The sequence below is a fragment of the Grus americana genome, chromosome 3, assembly GCF_028858705.1.
Source record: "Grus americana isolate bGruAme1 chromosome 3, bGruAme1.mat, whole genome shotgun sequence".
Classification (NCBI taxonomy): domain Eukaryota; kingdom Metazoa; phylum Chordata; class Aves; order Gruiformes; family Gruidae; genus Grus; species Grus americana.
Window position 1 is genome coordinate 8,730,865 of NC_072854.1, and position 16,852 is coordinate 8,747,716.

At 41.2% G+C, this 16,852-nt stretch overlaps 1 protein-coding gene across 4 annotated transcripts in view; it reads right to left on the minus strand.

Annotated features, from left to right (window-relative positions):
• KLHL29 (kelch like family member 29) overlaps nucleotides 1-16,852 on the minus strand; it is a 409,152-nt gene that overhangs the window by 327,273 nt on the left and 65,027 nt on the right. For all 4 annotated transcript variants that reach the window (XM_054822071.1, XM_054822074.1, XM_054822072.1 and 1 more), the window contains exon 2: nucleotides 8,997-9,103. The gene's annotated coding sequence lies outside the window, so the exon portion shown is untranslated. The remainder of the gene's footprint in view (nucleotides 1-8,996; nucleotides 9,104-16,852) is intronic.

Here is a 16,852-nt window from a genome sequence, read left to right on the forward strand (position 1 = left end):
ACGTGTTGAAACTCTACCTATTCTTACCGAAGACAGCTGACGGGGAGATATTACCAGCAGTGCCGAACTGCCGCTGCATTTTGGAGACTCACGTCCGCACAAGAGAAGCTTTGTGAGCGGGGTGAGCTCTGGCACATCCCGGGAAGACAAAGAGAATTACAAAGGCTGAGCATCATTTTCCTGCCAAGTGGTAGGAAAACATGCAGCAACATAAAGCATCTTTAGGAACACAAGTCCCACAGGGTAGCCATCCGCACTAGCTGACTTGATCCTGCAAGCCAAGTTACCTTCATGTAAGGTCCCATGGGACTAGGAAGGGAAGCAATGGAGGTAACTCTCCTCCTCTTTAAGCAATGGAAGAAAATAGAGAGGGGTGGGGTTTTTGTATATTTTTAAACATCCGAAGAAGTACAAACAACAGATTTACTCTTGCAGGAAGTCTAACAATATTCCTCTAACCTTTACTACACTCGCACTTCAAGTGCTAAATAAACCATACCAAACTGTTGCAGCTAAAGAAGGAAAAAAATAGCTAGGTTCTGGGGTTTTGTTTTGGTTTTTTGCTCTCTAAAAAGCCAGAATCTAACCCTTTCAATTCTTAATAGTAACTGTTGGCTTTACTAACACAAGTGGTCTCTCTCCTGCACGTGGCTATCAATGTGTCAGAAGAAGAGTCTACAAAAGATGACCAGGGAAATAGGTTTTCCACACAACTAAGATCTGTTCCTTTGATTTCCACCAACAACTTCTCATTGTCCAAACTAAATTATAAAAAAGCAGCAGAGGAATACAATTAAATTTCAGGATATAACAACAGTTGACAACAATTTTAGCAACCCTGTTTTGCCTGTGTAGGAAATGGCTGGCTGAAGTGAAAAAAACATTTTGCCATGTGGAAACCTTGAGTGGGTTAGTAACCCGCTACCGTACCAGAGATGAATTTTTGCAGTCAGGTTTATATCTTCAGATTCATTGAAGTGGAGCTTTATTGCAACAGAGAAAAACACTGGAGGGATGTGTTGGAAGTGAAGCAGGACAAAAAGAAAACAAACAGAAAATACAATACTCTTGGATTTGCAGTGCAGCCCTCACTGACTTATTCCAAAAGAATTTATGTTTCCAGTCTAAGTTAATATGGCTCATAATATTATAACCTAAATCACACAGAAAAGATTTGTGAAGAGTTTTGCAGAATGTGTTTTGGATGAGTTTCATTACAAATAGCTCAAAATACCTTTAAAGAAGTATCATAATGACATGCTTACTCTTGAGGGTAAATTTTGAGCTCTTCAGCAGAAAGCAATCTCACTGCAAGCAGGACCTTAATGGCTTAGAGCCACTGTTTATGCAGTGGGAGCCCTCTTCAAATCAAACATGTTTAGAAGTGTCCTTGTTCTAAGTTGCCTGTACTGGACATCCCATCATAAATTTATGTCCTCATGCTTTGCAGAGTAATGATGTCCACATACCCACACGAGCTGTCTGTGAGCAACACAGACTATTCCACTTGGCTAATCTTCCCACATTAGGTAAGAAAATTAAGTGCCTCATAGTCCACAGTTTGTGGAAGCCACTCTAAAACAAGATGTGCAACATTTTCTGTTTATAACATATGCACAAAATACACATATGACAAGAAAATGTGCATTAATTGATTCTAACAAAGAACCATCACAACACAGTCCATCATAACAAAATGCCTACAGTAATGCCTATCAAATTTCAAGTTCTGACCTTTCATGATGTAGAAAACATTTCCTTCCTTCATAAAACAAAAACTTGTGTAACCTTTTTTTAAAGTTTAAAACCAAAATTGTTCTTACCCTAGCCCAGCTGACAGCATTAGCTGTGGAGAAGCTCGCTTCCAGAGGAAATGGAATGCAAAAACAAAGTTGCTGTGACCTTAACAATAATCCTGTTTGCATATTACAATACATTTTCCTACTATAACAAGGCAAAGTCCCTTGTGTTCCGGTCAGAAAAAGTCATCTTCCAGTAAAAGCATACTGTGATCAATAACATTTTCTTAATATATTATATTATCTCCCACTGAAACACTTTTTCACTTGGCATTTCAGGCTGCCGAGTAGGAGAAATTCATGACAAAACTCAAGATGGTAAATGAAATATTGCAAATTAATTCCATCCAAGAGCAATCTTTTCGTTCGTGAACAATTTGACAAGCCTGTGTCGTCTGACTTCAGCAGAAGCTTTCTCAGCTTTCAAATACACATGAAACAGAAGAATCTGCTCCACTACCATACCAATCTTCACTTTAGCCTGCATAATTTTGTGTTGAAATACATTATAGTTTCAACAACCAACTTTGAGACCAGAATTGGTGGGGCATACTTTAAATATTAGTTTAGAAAATAGACTCAGAAGCCTGCAATATCAATTGTGAAATTCTGTTTTCAAGTCACAGCCCAGAACGTGGCAGAGCGCAGGAATCCTGCACCTTCTGAAGCCGTTTTGCCCCCGAGTCGCCTCCAATCTGATCCTGAAAAGGTCCGAGTGATGAAAACGCCAACTGAAGGATCTCAATTTGGTACTGGCAAAGTTCAAAGACAGCTTTGTCACAATGGGCATTGTAGTAAAGAACTTCTCTAGCCGCGTGTCTGAAATTACTTTTGCTATGACGAGTAGTAGCTTTACTCCCCCATTGGAGCTAATGTCCTTCTGCAGGTTGAGACGGTGACCTGGTGGCACAGAGCCAGGAGCACAGGCCATGTTCCTCGCCTTCAGCATGAGAGCCCATCATCATTTCAGCAACAGCAGCTGCAGATCCAGCTGCATTACCGGCAGTAATTGGTGTTCAGCATGGTCCAGGAAGCCACGATCCTCCGAAAAGGCTGGGGTGCAATGCAGGATCTTGTTAGTAGGATTACTTACACGCACCCAGATCTCAGCAAGACTAGGTGCAGAATCACTGCTATATTAATATTTCAGCATAAGGAATAAGGGGCAGGCAGTTGTTGAATATTCATGCCGTAGCAATGCTCTCTCTATGAATTCTGTAGCAGAAACATGTAAAGGCTGTACCCATACCCTGAAGACTTTACATCCAACACCCCAATTAAAGAGATACTTGAGTATGTACCCTGTTTTAAGCTCAGAGGGCAGGCTCATTGACTAATTGTATTCCTACAGTGAAGGATGTGCTCAATTTCTTTACTTAATCAAGACTCATGTTGAAAACAACATAAAAGAAATGGGAGAAAACGGATGAAAATTTAATTTACATCTGCAAATCCCAACACCTCATGAGATCAGAAATATGTAAAGGGCCAAACAACTCATCTGCCTATGAAGTCATTCATAAAAGATAAACATCCTTTTTAATTGTGGAGGAAATGCATGCAGGGGAGATGCACAGTACTCAGCTGATGGAATAAATCCAAGAAGCAGTAGATACATTTACAAGAGAGAAGGGGTAAGAATAAGATTGGTCCCACTGATAAGCAGAAGAACAGATGACATTATAAGCAAACTGGATGAGAAGGACAAAATAATCAAGGTTTTGAAGGACAGGACAAAGTTTGTGAGGTTTTGTGGTGGCTTTTTTTTTTTTAAAACAAAATAAATTAGGCAGCAAGTCTTCATGTAAATGAGAACTTATAAAACTGCCTTTCTAGGTGAATGATTTCTTTTATGATTAATAAAAACTGCAACCTGAGTAACAGTGTTCTGATGACTTTGTGCCATTTGCAATTATCGTTCATCCCGGCACCACAAACTCATTATTATTAAAGCTGACCAAAAAAACCCAACCAAACTTAACTGCCTCTATGAAAGGACTTAATTTTTATAAGAATCCTAAGTTTCTACGCTTTGTTCCTACTTCCAAATCTGGAATGTGAAAAATGAGGCCATCCTAGCAACCCTTGCGTATGTCTCCTTCGATTTCCAACAAGTAATTTGGATAAAAGCATCTAATTTGTATGGTAACACAACACATTACAAAAGCATACTACTTTGATTCAAAAGCAACCGACAAAGAGTATGGAGTTAACGTAACCCTGCATAACTACAAGCATGTAGCTTATATTATAAACATACATTTTTTCCCTTTTTTATAGCAGTTTTCTCCCAAGGAACTAAAAGCATTTAACAGTTACCACAGGACTCACAGCACTCTCGCGAATAAGAGTATGTAATCTCCATTTTAACGGCATGGAAGCTGAGGCGCAACTATTACAAAGGCGGCTGGGGGAGAGATACAAACAGGAACCATACCCAACTCTTGAGCTCTGTGAGTAAATCCAGACCTACCTGACATGTGTTATCTATAGGCAGCAAGGAGCATAGGTATTTTTGTGTTGGTGCCTATAGTGATGTTAGTATAAATGTTGCCTGTGCCTCACTCCATCCTTGCTCCCTGATGTAACACCGCAGCACAGCAAAATCAAAGCCCTTTTAAAAATAACCAACGCAGATCACAGAATCAATCACAGAATCATAGAATGGTTTGGGCTGGAAGGGACCTCACAGATCATCTAGTTCCAACCCCCCTGCCATGGGCAGGGACACCCTCCACTACACCAGGTTGCCCAAAGTCCCATCCAACCTGGCCTTGAACACTTCATGCTGTTAAATGGACTTACACAAGAAAAATACTGCCTGATGTGTAGGTGCTCGAGAAACACTAATCCGAGCTCTTTATATACACAGATCTCCAGTTTGTTATGATTTAGTGGATGGTTAAAGGTCTGGAACACACAGCGAGTCAGACTTCCTGGGGCACGCAGTAAAAGAGGCAGCAGGCACAAGCTGCAACAAAGGAAAATCTGGTATGATGTAGCGAAGAAAAATTCAGAGTGGGTGCTTCACCAGCAGAATGGCTGCCCAGGGTGGCTGCAGAGCCCCCGTCCTCAGGAGTATTAAAGGACTTGCTTGGACATGGACACAGCCCTGAAAAGCCTGCTCTGCCTCTGCAGTTGGCCTGCTTTGAGCAACAGGTTGGACGAGGTGACCTCCTGAGGTCCTTCCCAAACTAAATTATTCTATAAATATCATACCAAAGACAAGTGAGGTTATTCCTTGGTTTCTGTGCTGCATCCCAAAGCTTATCACAAATTCATACAAAAAGTGTGACCCCAGACTTCTCTGACTAACTTTTTCTACTTCATTCGGCTTGCTCCTTCTCCTGAAAAGGATGAAATGGAACAAACTGAAATTTTTGCTTTCACCCACCTAAAAACTACAAAAATGAAAAGCAAAATGCAATCATTCCTTCCAAGCACCTAAAGACAAGTGGTCATTTGAGGTCTCGCTTGGAGTTTACGTACCTTCCTGACCCTCCCTCCTCCTAAGAAATACTCCGAAAAGCAATCAGTCTGCTGTGCAGAGAGACCCACGGTTATTAAAATAACTGCATCACAGAAACAGCTCTCAACTTCTTCATTTCAAATTCCTCCCCCCCGCACTTTCATATGAGGTGCTGCATATGGTGAAAACTAATTCAGTTTGAACCAGAAAAAAATGGGGTTAAGTACTTCCCCAGTTGGAATACAAAAATTGCAACCACACGTGATTGTCAAGCTATACAGGGCTACAGTCAACATGCATAAATACTTTTTATATCCTTCAGAAAAACCTCAGTGAGCTAAAAGGCCTTTTAAGGGGAACAGCTGAGCTAGGAATATCCAAAAATGGGTAAGACAGACAAGTGTGCAACTCCTACAGGCAGCCCATTTCCAGGAGCAGACGGAGTCCATCCTTCAAGCCCCTTTCAAACAACTTCTCACATGTAACAGAAGCCTTCAGGAGGAAGCCTGGACACAACTGGCTTCTCATTTCCAAATTAATTATATATTTTTTCTTTTGTTAGAAGCCGATCACAGCAATGGTGGCAGAAACACCCACAGGCATACCATAACCTAACAGAGTAAGTGTGCAATAATTTGATATTCAGCCTAAGACTATCCTCAGCATTTCACGTTGATGTGAACTAGGCGATGCTGCAAGTTATCACAAGCCGGATTTGCTAGACATTCCCCACCACAGAAAGTGAATTAAACTGTCACTCATCACTATATGAGTTGTTCTGGTATACTTCTTCATGAGCTGGACATTTCTCTGAATTAAAAACAAAACAGTATGGTGCAAGTTAAAGTCTTCATCCTGCTTTCTGTACATTTTCTTTTCCTTTACACTTCTCTTACCTATTTTCTGCTCAACTATTTTTCACCTGACTAAGTATGTTTAACCCTCTTTGCTCCACTTGCCTGCGCAGTGCTTTCTTTTGCTCCTCTCCTTAGCAGATATAAACCGAGGGACCTGCACATGAACTCCAGCCACCCTTGGCCAAACTATTCATTATGATCTGAGCACTGAACTAGACGCCCTCTTGGTCCTTTCCCCAGTCCACTTACAAGCAGAGAGCAGCAAAGCTTGCAGGAGCACAGGAGCATGTCTGCCTTCCCCAAGGACCATCTGATCAGCATGTCAAGCTAAGGCTGAGACAGTATTCCTGAGCGTCCATTCTCTGGCATATCTCCCAACATACACGCTCTATTAAAATAGAGGAAAATCAGATACGCTATTCATCATGAGGGCTACTAAAAAAAAAATAAATTTGGAGAACATTTGATTTAACTACAACTACAGTCACAGTTATTACTATCTGCAATTTACAGCATTACACACACATGCAGGGACAAGCATAAAGAAGGAATATAAAATAAAAGCCTTATTCATAATTCAGACTCAATTTCCAGCAACAGTTTCATATATGTATTATTATATACACTATTTATGACTGCGTACTTACAGCAGAGAAAAAAGGATTAAATACATTCTCCCATACAGACTTGTACATACTCAAGCATACACATAATTTCCTATTTTACAATGAACATACTAATGATAGGAATTGAAAAATATTTTTAAATTATCAAAGCGACATTGAAAGCTGTAAGCTTGTTTCTCAGGGAAATACGCCCATTTCCATGAGTGAAAGACTTGGAAATGGGCTTTCACTGTTTCCAAAGTGTAGTTCAAACTCATTTATGGGAAGAGGCTGCAAATGTTACAATCAAGATGTGCTGGGGATACTGAGGTGTTCAATAAGGAATCCTATGAAGGAAGAGCAAGCACTGGAAGTAAGGACTGCACAACAGTGTGAGAGAGATTAAAAATAGGAAAAAACAGATTAAAAATAGGAAAAAAATTAAAATATGACTCTGTGGTCTCAGCATACAGCAAGAACAAATCGAGCCAGCAATATGCCCTTGCAACAAAGGCCAGTGCATCCATCTTGGGCTGCGTCAGCATGAGCACAGCCAGCGGGGTCACAGTAGCGATCCTTTCCTTTCATGCAGGACTTGTGAGCACTCCAGAACAAGAAGGCTTTGACATACTGGAGCAAGTCCAGTGGAGGATATGTGGCTGGAACACAGGCTGAGCTCCTACAAACCTCACTATGTTTTCCAGTTCCCTAAAGGGAAGATGCAGAGAGGACAGAGTGAACCTATTCTTGGAAGGACAGAGGTAAACAAGAAGAAGGAAGCTGCAACAATGGAAATTCAGATTATAGATGAGGAAACTATCCTTCATGAGGTGGTGAAACATGGCAACAGGGGCCCAATAAAGTTTTAGAGTCTGCATCCTTGAATATATTCAAAACCCAACTGGACGTGGCCCTGTGCAACCTGCTCTAGGTCACCTTGCTCTGAGCAGGAGGTTGGACAACATGATCTCCACAGGCACCTTCCAGTCTGAATTATCCCACAAACCTACACGTCTGGTTGGGAGAAGCCAGAAAGTTGGTCAAAGGAGACCAAGAGGACAAAAAGATATCAAACAGCAACAAGGGCCAGGATTAGCTCCATGAAGAAAGAACACAGAGAGGATTGCAAAATGAAGCCAGGAAAGTGGTTAGGCAAGAAAAATAGCAGGTTGAAAGAAAAGGTGGAAGCAGAGGATCAAGACTGAGGAAGGGGCAAAAACCCCACACACACATCTGTGTCCACTAAATTCCACTTTCCTCCAGTAGCTGGAGGTGAAGAATCCCACAAGAGTCATTCAACAAGTCAAACATTTTAAGTTTCTACTCTGATGTGCATAGCAGAATTGGATAAGAGAGGGAATCAGTTCGTTCTTTCTCCTCCCCAAGCTCCTAAGAAACCAAATAACCTTTAATCTCCCTTTTCCACATATTTAAACTTGAAGTTATAGGTTTCACAGATGTATTTGTAATTATGTACACTATAAAGAATGTTTCATTTATAATACAAAAATACACGCACATTTCATAGAACCATAGAATGGTTTGGGTTAGAAGGGACCTCAGAGATCATCTAGTTCCAACCCCCCTGCCATGGGCAGGGACACCCTCCACCAGACCACGGTGCCCAAAGCCCCATCCAACCTGGCCTTGAACACTTCCAATGACTGGGCCATCCACAACTTCTCTGGGAAACCTGGTCCAGTGCTTCGCCACCCTCACAGGGAAGAATTTTTTCCTAATATCCAATCTAAATCTGCCCTCCTTCAGCTTAAGGCCATTACCGCTTGTCCTATCACTCCATGCCCTTGTAAACAGTCCCTCTCCAGCTTTCCTGTAGGCCCCTTCAGGTACTGGAAGGCTGCTATAAGGTCTCCCCGGAGCCTTCTCTTCTCCAGGCTGAACAACCCCAACTCTCTCAGCCTGTCAGCTTAAAACTCAAAATGTTCACTACACCCAAAAAGGAGTCTTACAGCTTTGTACAGTTTTACAAGATATAGGCCTATGAGTCTGTAGACATACCAACTTTGCTACCTCTTGGAGCTATAGCACCAAATTCCATCACTTCTGATCGGGTTTACAGCATTAGCATTCATCCCACTACATTATTTTTGTATTGTACCACAGATGCTCAGTTGCACATGCTCTGATAGGGACTTGCTGCAGTCACTGAAAGGGAAAGCACAATCCAAATTGCGTTTGTGTAACCAAATAAGAGACCATGAAAGAAAAACAAACCACAAAAAGAACGGACTGTCTGCACACTTACCCTGTGATATCCAGAACCTGTATCAAAATCAGCCTCAGGTGTAACAGTCAGTGAACAGGACAGCAAACCCTTGCATTTAGCAGGAGGTTTCTGGGAAGCCAGATTACCTAGAAAGAGTTGAAAAGAGTTATTTTAATACATGAAAACAAAGTCCCCTATGCTTAATAAGAATAGGCTTCAAATGAGCCACAGCACAAGAAAAAAACAGCTGCACAATGGGAGATGTTACATGCCACCATGACCAGCATGAAGAATTTAATCCCCTGAAGGTGACAGAAATTTGTTACGAAGCATGGAGAGTTAGATGCTGGTAGATACCTAGGGTTTAGCAAAGAACATCTAATACTCAAGATAACATGGTGTTAACCCTCTAATCAAAGATGTGGAGGAGACCAAAAAGAGCACGATATTTTGCTTAATTAGTTGCTATCAAAGAGAGGACGAGTTCAAGCACTTGCAAAAACAAGACAATCCAAGATTATTTAAAAGTGTAATAGCGTTCTAGAGTCTTTGGTAACACAGGGTTTGGCTGTGAAATAAAAATAATCCCTAGAGATAAATTTAAAGAAATATATCTCATTTTAATGCCCAGAGTAAAATGACTATTCATTAAAGCAAAGCAGTTTTATACCTATGTTCTCCATCTCAGATGTAATATATATGAAAGTAATCTTTATGACAGGAAGTGGCATGTAATCCTGCAAGAATGAACTGCTGTCATTATCTGCAAATCAATACAATTTTTTTTAAGTGGATATAACAGTACCTATTGATTTCACATTTTTAGCACTGGAGTTTCAGTTTCTACAAAGACAATTCTTAAAACAGGAGAGCTGCATACAAGTAATTGAGTTGATACAAACTAATTTGAAGTTTACAGTGCACTTGAACAATGTAATCAGGGCTTCCCTCCTATTACCTCAGCTTAAGCTTTTTTCATTTCATATAAACTTTATGTTTTGTGTAATTATAATAATTTTGAGGTGGTAGAGTAACACTTTGCTAATTGTACCTGCAAGCTATAGAAAGTTTACCATGCAAAACACCTCCTTGGAAGACATCTCCCTGTCCTGCTACCGTGTTATTACAGACTATATGTATGACTTTTGCTATGCTTAAAGAGCCTGATCAAGTAATTTCCCTTGTGAAAGCTTAAAACTGGCTCAGCACTGAAAAGCTTATAGTCCAAAGAGCTGTGGCGAAGGTGACGATGGTAAAGGAACAGGAAACAGAAGCAGATGGAAGAACTAAATGATTTATCCAAGGTCACTGGGTGGATCAGTCAAGCAATGAGCTCCGCTGGATCATGCTCTATTCCTTTAAGAGAGTTTTATAAAACTGGTAAATTCTTACTATATTTCTGCAAATGAAGCATATAGGAACTTTGGCTTGGCTAGCTGATCAAATGGCTCCTGCTGCAATGAATGATCTGTAATGAGAGCTGGCTGCAAGGCAAGATGTACCATCACACAGAGGAAGAAAAAAAAATAATCAGACCACTATAAAAAGAGTTTAAAGGGATGGGATTAGGGCCAGCTGACATGCCAAAATTAATCTCATAAAGCAAACAGACAAAACATTTATAATTTGGAGTCCTTAACTAACGCAGAAAAACCAGAGCCCTGCCCAATCACAAGCCAGCTGCAGGTTAGTTTCTTGAAAATGGAAAGTGCGATAATACAAGGAAGAAGCACGTGAAAGGCCTGGGGAAGGCGCAGACACGTAAACATCTCATCCACGTTATCCCCCATCGTTCCTGTCCTCTCTGTCATACAGAGCTCCATCCTCCTTCTCAGCCTGCTCTGTTTACAGGGTTAGACTCATTTTGGAGTTAAGGCTTTTCAAAGAGCTGGTCTACTTATTTATCTATTTAATACGTTGTTGAGACATTTCAGCTGAGGATTTTGGACTTTCGTGACATGCCTAAAGAATTTAGCACGGACTGCCTGAAAAAGCTCAAACAAAAATAGAACCTTTTTTTGGTTAGCTTTTTGTTTGTCAGAAAGAGCACTGTTTTCATGAAGCAGTTTATGGAAAGGAAAGAAAAAACTCAAGGGAGTAATTTTTCCTTTGCATACTGACTCATCATATCACAGTTACCCCATCATCTCCAAGGGCAACGCTAGGCCAGAGCTGCACTGGAAGATCTCCTTAGGGAAACATCCACTTTTCAAAGCCATCTCAGGGCTCTTGTTCCAGGACCTTGCAGAAGAGAAGAGGAGCCTTTGATAGTAATAAGAAGTAAAATGGGAAGAAGCCTGAGAGGCCAATGACAGTTTTACAAGAAGGAACCCTTTTTCTTTCCCACCTCAATAATGAAACACATGAAGAGTATTTCCAAAGTATGTTGTAGACTCTAGACGGCAGTGCCATAGGGAAAGGCAAAAAAGACCTCACAGCTGGATACGGGACATCTGAAGAAAGAAGGATCAGAAGGAAAAAAGGAGCAAGAAAAGCAATAATCCGTCACCATGAAAATGCTACACAAAGACGGGCTTAAGTTCAAAATCTGTTTGCTTGCTCCTAGACATGCAGTCCCAAAGAAGAGTCAAAATTATTACTTGGGGCAACACAAAGACAGGATTAATGGTCTTTACTGTTTAACATACTGCAATTTACATTATTTACCAGCATTTGGGTGGGTTTTTCTTCCCCCACTTTAGAAAGTCTTAGCTGTTTATAGGAAAGGATTTTCATCTTACCAAAACTTTGGTTTGATCTGGAGTTTTGGGGAAACTAGATCTGGATCTTTAGGGGAAAGCAGCTATATCAAGTGGATTCCCCCAAACTTCAGCAGTTCTGGGTTGGACAAAGTAGAGTTACCCTGCACCAGCAAACAATGAGGTATGATGACAGCACAAGCAGTTAACGGAAAGCTCACCATGCTGCAGCTTGAAGTAGGAAATTAAAAAAGAGGTTTCCAAAAGGCTAGGAAGGACAAAGGAGAGAATGATTTCATGTGATGTCAAATCAAAATCATAATTTTCTTATGCAGCAAGACACTGTTTCAGAGCTTCTCTGCTACAGATGAAGTATCCAGCAATACAGCAGATAAGCTCATCCACCAGAGCTGCACAGGGTGTGAGAAGTGTCTATAGGTTTAAACAGCATCCTTCTGATCTGAAGCAAGGTGAGGAGCAGGCAGCAACATTCGGCAATTCAGTACTGCAATGAGAGGAAGCCTGGAAAACCAGCACTGCCCTGGGTCAAGTGGGATCAGCCACCAAGACATCTGCCTTTCTTTGTGCAGCATTTGCAGAACTAGGAAAACCAGAAGGAAAGCAGGACAGGATTACCAACTGACTCATCTACTGCTATACGACCACACCTGCCAGGGGCAAGCTGAACAGCACAGCATCCAAAGTGCAGGGAAAAGCAGAGTAGGCAGTATCTCTAGAACAAAGCCAAGGGTTTGAGCAATGACTGGTGAAATTAAGGGATCAAGAATAATATTCTTTTTGCAGAAGCAATGGTGCTTCTTTGGGAAGGGAGAAAAAGAGTAAAGAAAATAGACTATAGCTGTCATATCGGTCCCTGGGTAGGGAATGACTTATGCTTGTTCTTCTGTGTTGTGCAAACTCCTGGAAAGCAGGCAGCAGCCCAGGAGTCCTTCAGGGACTGTTCCAGAGGTCCCCTAAGCACAGTTCACCCAGAAGCCTGCAGCAGAGGTGCTCAACATGGACCTTAGCGACAATGCAAAGCACCACGCAGCCCGTGCCCACAACATCTCGCTCAATTGGGAAAACGTATTTGGCAAGGAAGCCAAGGATATGGAGACTGTTATTGCAGGTTAGTTAATCAGAAGAAGTTTAATGCAAAAATATTCTGTGAAAGCCTGCCTGTGCAGACAAGCTATAGATCAACTGTGAAGAATAAAGTGCTTTAAAAATGCTCTTCACAAGCTGCTCTGCACTGCGAACATAACCTCCTCCACGTCACATACCACAGCCTGGGGCAGGGGGTAAAGAGGGAGAGAAGCACTCAGAGGCACAGCTGGAGCACACTCTCTTTGCAAATACACAAGGTAAAGGAGAGCAAATGGGGGGGAAGACTTCAACATAAGGTATAAACACTTACTAGGCAGGCTGAGTAGATGTTTCAGAAGCAGTAAAAGAAGGGTACTTACAGGCAGTATATCTGGCAAATCAAAATCAGTCACCCTGCAAAGAGCCAAGCTTAGCACAACCGGGAAGCCATATGGACAGGGCAGTTAAGAACAGACCAATGTACCCAAAGCTCTCAGTGCTGCGCAAGCTAGGGACTACTGCTGCCATCCCAGTATCTTTAGTGAACTTAGACTGGGGCTATCCCAGCTCTACAAGGAAAATCTCTGTAATGCCTGGTGTGACCTGTTGTCCTAATGTCCATAAACCGAGCAAGTGGTCTGACAAAGGAGCAACTATGGATCCCGCAAGAAGCTACGCAGGCTCTGAAGTTGGGCATAGCTACAGCCAAGTGTTGCAGGCTGGGATAGAAAAAAATAAAACACAGGGCTGGAACTGAAAGATGCATCCGTTTTCACAGCCTTACTTGACTTTATGGGAAGGAGTGACTGCTCTGCAGGGTGACGCCTGCATAATGCTATTGTGTATGTTGACCCTCATCTATTATTTATTACAGATCTCTCTTTTCCCCAAGTGACAACCAGCCAACTACTAATTTGCAGGCTAAAAAGCTGCAAGGTCTGCAGACCCCAGAATGTTTGCCCTGGAATAAAGAATCACCCCAAAAAGATGACCAGAGAGGAGGATGTCTGCACATGCCTAAAGTGCAAGTTATTTAGATAAATCTTTTAACAGCAACAAATGAGAGCATCACTGGAGGTACTGTCTAACAGCTTTCGGTTTGAAATGATAATTGCTGGATTCCTAAGACTACTTGGTATGTTTTACTCATAATGTTTCTCGCAATCACACTCCTCTCTGAAAGCAGGCTGGGAACTATTAACATCTCTTCATCAAAGATTTAGACAGACTGACAGTAACCCTGAGGTTATTCAGTGGAATACTTTCGAAAAAGTTCCCCAAACTCAAATGCTGGTCTCTGCTTCGAAGAGTTAAGCAGTGGAAAGGGGAAAATAATTTTAACTCAGTACCCCTCTGTTCCATTACATCAACAAATTAACTCCTCCTATGACATTACGTAGCTTTTGAGAAAACATTTGTGGTTTAGAACTGACTGTTCAGTTTGTATTCCTGCATGGATATCACTTCTTTAAAAGGAAGTATACATCAATAATATTCATGGGGAGCTTTATAAGAGCTTGGCAAACATTTCTGACAAAACAAAAAACTCAAACAGAAGGATTACTCATAAAATGCTACATCAACAACTCTTTTGACAGGCATCTGGATTATGCTGCTCTTTAAAAGGGAAAAACAAAGATGTCACTTCAAAGTTTAAATGGAAACACTGAAATATGCCATTAAAAATATCAGATCATAAACAAAGCTATTTTTGCAAACTCAAATGCAATGAGAAATTATGACAGAGTTTGCCAAGATAATTTAGAGACTTTTTTTTTCTCCAAAAAAAACCACTTTTAAAATGCTGCAAGACATACAGAGATTACGGGTCAGTAATGAGTTTATAGACCTAGAAGATCAGACATCCAGCATTAATAGTCTATCAAGTCTCATCTTTTTCTTCAAATGGCCTTTAGTTGATGCTCTAAATGAAGTTAAAGCGTACATACCTGCTCAACTGAACAAAACTCCAGAAGAAAATGTAGACAGACACTTTAGGAGCCCATCCTCAAAGAATGTATTTCACTATCCTTCCCCTAACCATGTAAAACATAGAATTACATTACCCAGACAACATTAATTTCTGTGGTATTGTGTAGCAAGACTCACAATCAGATGACTGTGATGATGCAAATGGGAATTTCTTACTCATTCTCAGTTTATTTAATTTTTATTTCCCAGGAAAAGCTCAAGGAAAGCTACTAAGATGTGCAGAGTTCAAAAGAATATGCAAAATATTCACATGCAAAAAGAGACCGCTAAAAAGACTGCTTATTCAAACAAATGCAGAGTTCTAATGGATCTGCAATGTTCAGTGCAAAATTGTTCACCCGAATAGCGAGGTTTCTTTGAAAACAAATACACCCAGTCTAGTAAAAAGGGGTACATTTCCTTAAAGTGGAGTCAGCTTCTTCACAATTCATTGAAATCTGCTGGCTTTGCTGGAGATTCAATGAAGGTAATATGCAAGTACATGTGTTTGAAAGGTCTTTTATTTCTTTACTGAAGCAAAGACTAGCAAAGATACCTTCTGCTGAAATGGTTTGAAGGCATTGGGATTAAAAGGCTGAAAAGTTTTAGGACAGCTTGACTAACATATCTTCCTAACTCCATTGCTTCACCGAAGCAGCTGGAGAGACTAGCGTTCAAAGCACTGAAGCATTTGAGGCTGAAAAGACCTCAACTTCTTTGACATCATGAACCGACTTTCTGCAGTTTAAGGTCTTTTCCAGATTTTTATCAAAAAAGTCAATAGAAGAAGTAGAAACAGAACAAACCTGTCATTTGCAGATGGTTTTTAATAGAAAGTCCTACTCTACTAGTAGGACTCTCAGGGACTATTGGGGAGTTAGGTAACAACCAGCTGCAGGTGATGTGAAGACAGCCACATCGTGCCTTTTGCAGTGCGGGAGGAATGCTGTTAGACAGCTGGAGAGCAGCAAGATAGGAACAGGCTGCTGCAAAAGAGCCAGGACAAACTCAGTACCTGGGTCTTAGCAGAGTTCTCTGTGTCCCTCCTTGTCTTCCGTGAAGCCTTGCACAACACAGAGACTGAGCGCAGAACGGGAACTGCACTTGGTTCACAATGTACCAGCGACAGCAGGGACGAGGGGAAAAAACTAAAAGCTCATTCTGTTGGGTCTGATGGGAAGGGAGAGCACAGCATTAGCCTGGAAGGAACAGCCCGTGCTCAAAAGGGCAAAAGCAACTGTTTGTCTTAGTTTGAATTAACACTGCCATACCGCAAGAGAAGGTAGCATCCTTACGCAATATTTAGGTACAAAGTAGTCTGAAAGGTAAAAATACAGCCAAGGTGATAGCACTGCTACGGTGTGGTATGGCCAGCAACATGCTGCATCCCAAACAGGTTTTCACAGCTGTGAGTGTCTACCTAGAGGAGTTACCCTTTGGGTATAGAGGGACTGACAGAAGTCATCTCTGATTCCCCAAATACAGTCTCCATTTTCTCTGAGACTCATTTTGGAACTCACAAGATGACCATGGCAGGGGAAACCCCATTCTCTTCACCAGGACCAATACACTGTTACTGACTAGGTAATCCTAGTGGTCCCTTTTTGACCTTAGTCCAGTCCTCTTGCATATTATAAGGTACAGGACTCAATTTCTTGCCTTATTCATGAAGAAAAAATTAAAAATCGTGTCACGATTACCAAATTTCTAGAGATGCCTTGGGGGTGTTGCTGAAAGGTTTTAGTGATTAATTATTCCTGCTGTCAAAATCCATTTGTTTTTTCTATTATGAATTTTCTTGGCTTTCATTTCTAGACAATGAATCTTGCTATATTTTTGTTCAACAGACTGAAGACTCTTTCTTTCTTAAAATTTCCCATGTAGAAAAGCTAATCAATCCTTTCCTTCTCTTGGATTAGGTTAATGAATGATCGCAAGAAATCCCAGTAGCTTAAAGGCATGTCTTTCCACCCCTTAGCCACTATCACCACTCTTCTACCATCTCTCCCTATCTCATCAACCTCCTTGAGGTGCTTACAGACCTGAACACAATATTTTGGAAGTGTCTGCAGTAGGGTCAGACCCAGATTTAGCACAGCCTCCCTCAAGTTCTCCTATGGATGTACACAAAGACTGCCG